Source organism: Heterodontus francisci, chromosome 43, assembly GCF_036365525.1.
Source record: "Heterodontus francisci isolate sHetFra1 chromosome 43, sHetFra1.hap1, whole genome shotgun sequence".
Taxonomy (NCBI): Eukaryota; Metazoa; Chordata; class Chondrichthyes; order Heterodontiformes; family Heterodontidae; genus Heterodontus; species Heterodontus francisci.
This window is the reverse complement of record NC_090413.1, coordinates 22,911,666-22,918,382: the sequence shown is the minus strand read 5'-3', so window position 1 is coordinate 22,918,382 and position 6,717 is coordinate 22,911,666.

Below are 6,717 nucleotides of genomic sequence, written 5' to 3'. Positions count from 1 at the left end.
GTTTGTGATATGGTGGAGGGGAGGACAAATTAAATGGCAAAAGTTTTCATGTTACAAAGCCAAAGGGAGTGGTAATAGGACAAGTAAGAAAATGGCGTGGTGGTTAGCACTGCAGCCTCATAGCTTCAGCGACCCGGGTTCAGTTCTGGGTACTGCCTGTGTGGAGTTTGCAATATCTGCCTGTAACCATGTGGGTTTCTGCCGCATGCTCTGGTTTCCTCCCACAGCCAAAGACTTGCAGGTTGATAGGTAAATTGGCCATTGTAAATTGCCCCTCGTGTAGATAAGTGGTAGGGGAATTGAGGGGATGTGGTAGGAATATGGGATTAATGTAGAATTAGTATAAATGGGTGGTTGATGGTCGACACGGACTCGGTGGGCCTAACGGCCTGTTTCAGTGCCAAATCTCTAAATAAATAAAAGATGTATCTGGATGTGGTGCAAATACAAAGTAACTAAGAACCATTGAGGGGGAAATAAAGCAGCAAATAAAAACATGAGAAAAGAAAAAAATGGGGGCATAAGTTATAATCTAGAATTTTGTAACTCGATGTTGAGTCCTGAAGGCTGTAAAGTGTCCAGTCGAAAGGTGAGATGCTGTTTCTCACGCTTGCGTTGAGCCTCATTGGAACACTGTAGCAGGCCAAGGACAGAGAGGTCAGAGTGGGAGCAAGGTGGAGAATTGAAATGGCATGTGACGGGAAGCTCGGGGTCGCGCTTGCAGACTGAGTGGAAGTGTTGTGCAAAGTGGTCATCCAGTCCATGTTTAGTCTCTCCAATGCATGGGAGACCACATTGTGAGCAGTGAATGCAGTATATTAAATTGAAAGAACTACAAGTAGATTGCTTTTTCACGGAAGGAGTGTTTGGGGCCCTGGATAGTGAGAAGGGAGAAAGTAAAAGGGCAGCTGCTGTATTTTCTGCGCTTGCATGGAAAGGTGCCATTGCCACTCCCTTTGGCTTTGTACTATGAAATCTTTTGTCATTTAATCTCCCTGCCCTCCACCCTTTCACACCCTTTGTTGTTCTTCCCTCCTTTTTCCCCCCTCCCCTTTCACTTGCTCAAAGCCTATTGCATTTCTAACCTTTGCCAGTTCTGATGAAAGGTCACAAACCTGAAACGTTAACTCTGTTCCTCTCTCCACAGATGCTGCCTGACCTGCTGTGTATTTCCAGCATTTACCGCTTTTATTCAAATTTCTAGCATCGCAACATTTTGCTTACATTTAACAGATTGTTTTACAGGGTTCCATAAAGGCGGGGCTAAAGCGTGGCGAGTCGAAGAGACTTAGCAGTTGGCAGGAAAAAAAGTTAGAAGCGCAAGGAGAGAGCCAACTGCGTAACAGCCCTGTCAACCAGTTTTATCTGCAGCACCTGTGGAAGAGTCTGCCACTCTAGAATTGGCCTTTATAGCCACTCCAGGCGCTGCTTCACAAACCACTGACCACCTCCAGGCGCTTACCCATTGTCTCTCAAGACAAGGAGGCCAAAGAAAGACTCCTAGTGAACATGGGTCAGGAAATTGGGGCTTGCTACCATTGCGGTACTGTGGTGGGACTGGAACATTGCAAGATTACTCCTTCAATGTAAGACCTTTTTTTAATCATTCTTATCCCCTGCATTTTTTTAAATTCTGTTTTTATTGCTATGACCTCAATTGAGACTGTTAACTTTAAAGCAAGAGATATGAATTCCCCAGAACAGTAAAAGATTTCACATTTTAAGACGTTCTATGACAACTAGACTAAAAATCAATATCAGCGAAACAGAACTTAGTAGGTAGGTTATACAATAAATTACAGAAAAAGGTATTTCCCATGAACTTATTAACACACTTGAAGCCCCACTATACATTACAGAGTATTCTCATCGAAAAGGTATCCTTGCAGTTAAAAGTCCCAAACTCTTCCCAGTCTCTCTCCATGGAAATAATCTGCTTTTCTATTCTTCCTGGTACATTATTCCTTCCCGCATTATACCACAACTGCCAAATTTTTGCCCACTCACTTACTTAACCTATCTATATCTCTTTGCAGACGATTTGTGTCCTCCTCACAACTTGCTTTCCTACCAATCTTTGTATCCTCCGCAAATTTGGCTACAATGCACTCTGTCCCCTTGCCCAAGTCATAAATATAGATGTAAATAGTTGCGACCCCAGCACTAATCTCTGGCACTCCACTAGTTACTAATCTGAAAATTCCCCATTTATCCCAACTCTGTTTCCTGCTAGTTATCCAATTCTCTATCCATGCTAATATATTCCCCCCAACACCTTGAGGTCTTGTGTATTAACCATTTATGTGGCACCTCATTGAATGCCTTTTGGAAATCCAAATACCCCACATCTACTGGTTCCCCTTTATCCACCCTACTCCTTAAATCCTCAAAGTAAAGGCCGGCTCAGGTCTGCAAATGAAACCCGACCCGAGCCTGACAAAACCACATCCGACGCGAGCCCTTTCAATTTTTTCCCACACCTGACCCGACTCAGCCATCAGTTAACCTACCTTCTGTTTTTCACTTTGTTATTTATTTATTGATACAGCACTGAAACAGGCCCTTCAGCCCACCAAGTCTGTGCTGACCAACAACAACCCATTTATACTAATCCTATATTAATCCCATATTCCCTACTACATCCCCACCATTCTCCTACCAGCTACCTACACTAGGAGCAATTTACAATGGCCAATTTGCTTATCACCTGCAAGTCTTTGGCTGTGGGAGGAAACCGGAGCACCCGACGAAAACCCATGCGGTCACAGGGAGAACTTGCAAACTCCACACAGGCAGTACCCAGAACTGAACCCGGATCGCTGGAGCTGTGAGGCTGCGGTGCTAACCACTGCACCACTGTGTCACTTATCTGCACAAGCTTAAAAAAAACTGTAACTAAACAACCTTTCTAGTCCAAAAAGTACATTAACAGTGGAGCCACTTACCAGAGATGGTGATAGTGTGTCCGATCCGAGCCGAGCCCGAATGCCAGACCTGAAAGAGCGACCCAACCCGAACCCGACACATGTCCTTGGGTCCCGTCAGGTTCGGCTCGGGTAGCCATGCTCTACCTCAAAGAACTCTAATAGAGTTGTCAAACACTATTTCCCTTTTCCATCTTCACTCTGCATTATTGCGTTATGATCTCCTTAATAGCCTGCTACTATTTCCTTAATAATGGATTCTAGCACTTTCCCAATGACACATGTTAGGCTAACCGGAGCGCAAATGTTGAAAATCTGATCCGGCAGGTATATGTTGTTGGGAATGATTGCAGGTGCTTCAGAGTTGCGTCGGCAAGTTCAGGATACCTGGACCATACGTGCAGCCAAATGTCCGTCAAAATTCCTGGTGAAACCATTGGAGAGAAGGCCGGACTCCTCGCTAGGTGATACCATACAATCCAACTGGCTATAATGCGTATGTTAATTGAAACTATAAATATTGCGCTGCTTTTTCGCTATTAAATGTAATAACTCTATGTGCATTTTTTGTTGAATTAATAATTTAGATGTTTATGCCAGAAACAAAAGCAGAGATTTCATATTGCAAACATTAATATTTGTTTATGTTGATTTGAAACATTCCAATATGTTATACAATCTTCACAATAACCTTTTGAGAAACTAACACTTACCTTACATCTATATGAATCAAACAAAATCAATAGTAAGATAAATCTTGCTTATAAAACTACGTTGGAGTTGCTCGCGTTTATGACGATTTGTGCCGCACATGCAGGAGCTGGTCAGGTTGTGTTCTGGCCTTGGCCGTCACGTTGCACCGTCAGTGACTTGCATTTTGGACCAGCCTGTGGTCCGACCACACTCAGAGAGCCACCGCTTTAAAATAATTATCCAATTAGTTCCACGATCTTTCCCCACAATCCTGCAAATGTTTCCCCCTGGAGTACTTATCCAACTCCCTTTTTAAAATTACGATTGGATCTGTTCTCACCACCCTTTCAGATAGTGCATCCCAGATCATAGCAACTTGCTGCGTAAAAAATGTTTTCCTCATGTCACTTCTTGGTTCTTTTGCCAATTACCTTCTGGTTACTGAGCCTTCTGCGACTGGAAACAGTTTCTCCTTATTTACTCTATCAAAATGCTTCATGACTTTGAACACTTCTCTATCAAATCTCCCCTTAACTTATTCTGCACAAAGGAGAACAACTTCAATCTCTTTATGTAACTATAGTCTTTAATCCCTGATACCAGACTAGCAAATCTCTGCACCCTCTCTAAGGCCTTGACGTCCTTTTTACAGTGTAGTAGCCAAAATTGGCAATAATATTCCCACTGGGGCCTAATTATTACTCTTGCCAGCATCCTAAATCCAGCCCCAATAGGACAGGTTAAACAACATTTCATTGGCTAGTGAGTCATGTAGGTGCATAATTAGTTTGTTCCATCAATTGCGTGCCAGTCTCATTTTAAGGCTCTCAATTACACACTTGTCTCCGAGGTGAACAAACCTTCGTGTATTTGCATTTTGTATTTCAAGTTTTGTGCATAGCAATTTAACATATCAACCAGCTCGTTACCACATGCAAAATGCTCTGTGATGGTGTTTCAATAAAAGCACACTGCACTTTGACGTTTATTAAAACGTTAATTGTGACAAAGAAGGGTAATTTAATATTGTTGGAATGATCTGCAAACTCAGAATAAAGTGTCACATATTTAATTACGCACTTGGATGCTGTCTACGTCTACAAGCTGATAGCTAATCACCCCTTCATATTCCATTCCTCTGTTTATTCTCCCCTCATGTCCTTTCTCTTCATTCTCTTCAGCCCTATCTCTCATTTTTCTGTTTTCTTCCCATATAATTGTTCTGTTATTCCATCTCTTAAGGCAGCCCTCAACCACCAACAACTTGCATTTATATAGCGCCTTCGCATAATAAAATGTGCCAAAACACTTTGCAGGAGCATTATAAAGCCAAATTTGACATTTGAGTCAAGGGGATATTAGGGCAGGTGGCCAAAATCTTGGTCAAAGAGGTAGTTTTTAAAGAATGTTGTAAGGGAAGAAAGCGAGGCAGAGAGTTTTGGGGGGGAATTCCGGAGCTTACGTCCAAGGACGCATGGTGGTATTTGAAATCATGGCCATCAATGGCGGAGCAATGAAAATCGGGGATGCACAACTGGCCAGAGTTAGATGAGTGCAGATATCTTGGAGGGTTGTGGGGATGGAGGAGATTACAGTGGTAGGGAGGGCAAGGCCATTGGACGGATTTGAAAACAACAATGAGAATTTTTAAATTATGGCGTTGCTTAACCGGAAGCCAATCTAAGCCAGTGAGCACAAGGCTGGCGAGTGAATGGGACTTGGTGCGAGTTAGGACATGGGATGCAGAGTTTTGTTTCACCTCAACTCTATTGAGGATAGAATGTGGGAGGCTGGCTAGTCAAGTCTATAGATAATAAAGGCATGGACGAGGGTTTCAGCAGCAGAATATCTGAGACATGGATGGAATGGGGCAATGCTATAGAGGTGATTTTAGTGATGGCGTGATGGATACATATTATATCTGAGTCTATTATTGCCAGTCTATTTATTACCTCTTAACAAAAACAGCAAAATACCATCAATATAGAGCCTTTAACATAGTAAAAAGTCCCAAGACGCTTCACAGGAGTATAATCGAACAAAAAGTTTGACACTGAGCCACATAAGATATTGGGACAGCTAATGAAAAGCTTGGTCAAAAATGTGGGTTTTAAGTTGCATCTTAAGGGAGGAGAGAGAGGTGGAGAGGTTTAGGGAGGGAATTTCAAAGCTTAAAGCCTCGACGAGCGAAGGCACAGTCATTAACGGTGAGGGCGGGGGAAGTCAGGGATGTAAAAGACACCAGAATTGAAGGAACACAGAGTTCTTAGCTACGGGCCAAGTGCTGGAATATGGAATTAGAATAGTTAGGTGCTGGATGGCTGACACAGACACGATGGGCCGAAGGGCCTGTTTCTGTGCTGTATAACTCTATGATAGGGAGGAGCGAGGCCATAGAGGGATTTGAATAAAAGGATGAGAAATTTAAATTTCTGGTGTTGACAATGTAGTTCAGTGAGCACAGGGATATTAGGTGAACAGGACTTTATCATAAACATATCATATGAGCAGTTTGTATCTCTGTTGGCTCTGTCTATAGGGTGGAAAGAGAATCTCATCAGAGAAGTGCAACGTTCTTCTTTTTATTTGGTGGCATAATTACAACCATCTGATCCCTGCTGTGTGCAGAGAGTAGGTTTAAAAGATTCTGATGGATCACCAATGGATAAGTCTCAGGTTTCCCATAGCCCATTGGTCCAGTTATATGATCTGCAAGCTTTTTAAAGCTGCCTGCTCATTATACCTGAGGCACTCAGCAAACCTAGTGCTCCATGTGCTTCTAGACAAAATTGTGACATTTGATATTTACCCCTTCATGAGTAAAAGACCTCCATTAGAGCATATTCTTTTCGAGAAAAAGAAGCCCCAGCCTGTCAGGTCTCTCCTCAAGTTCTGGTATCATCTTTTTTGCACCTTCTTCAGTGCCTCTACATTGTAACATGGAGAGCAGAAGTATGCACAGTACGCTAAATATGGTCTAACCACGGTTCTATAATCTCTCTGCTTTTCCATTCTACTCATATAGAAATGAGCCTCAGGGTTATATTTTCTATTTTCATAGCAGTAAAGAGCCTGTGACAGGTCTCCTGAAACAAGAAAG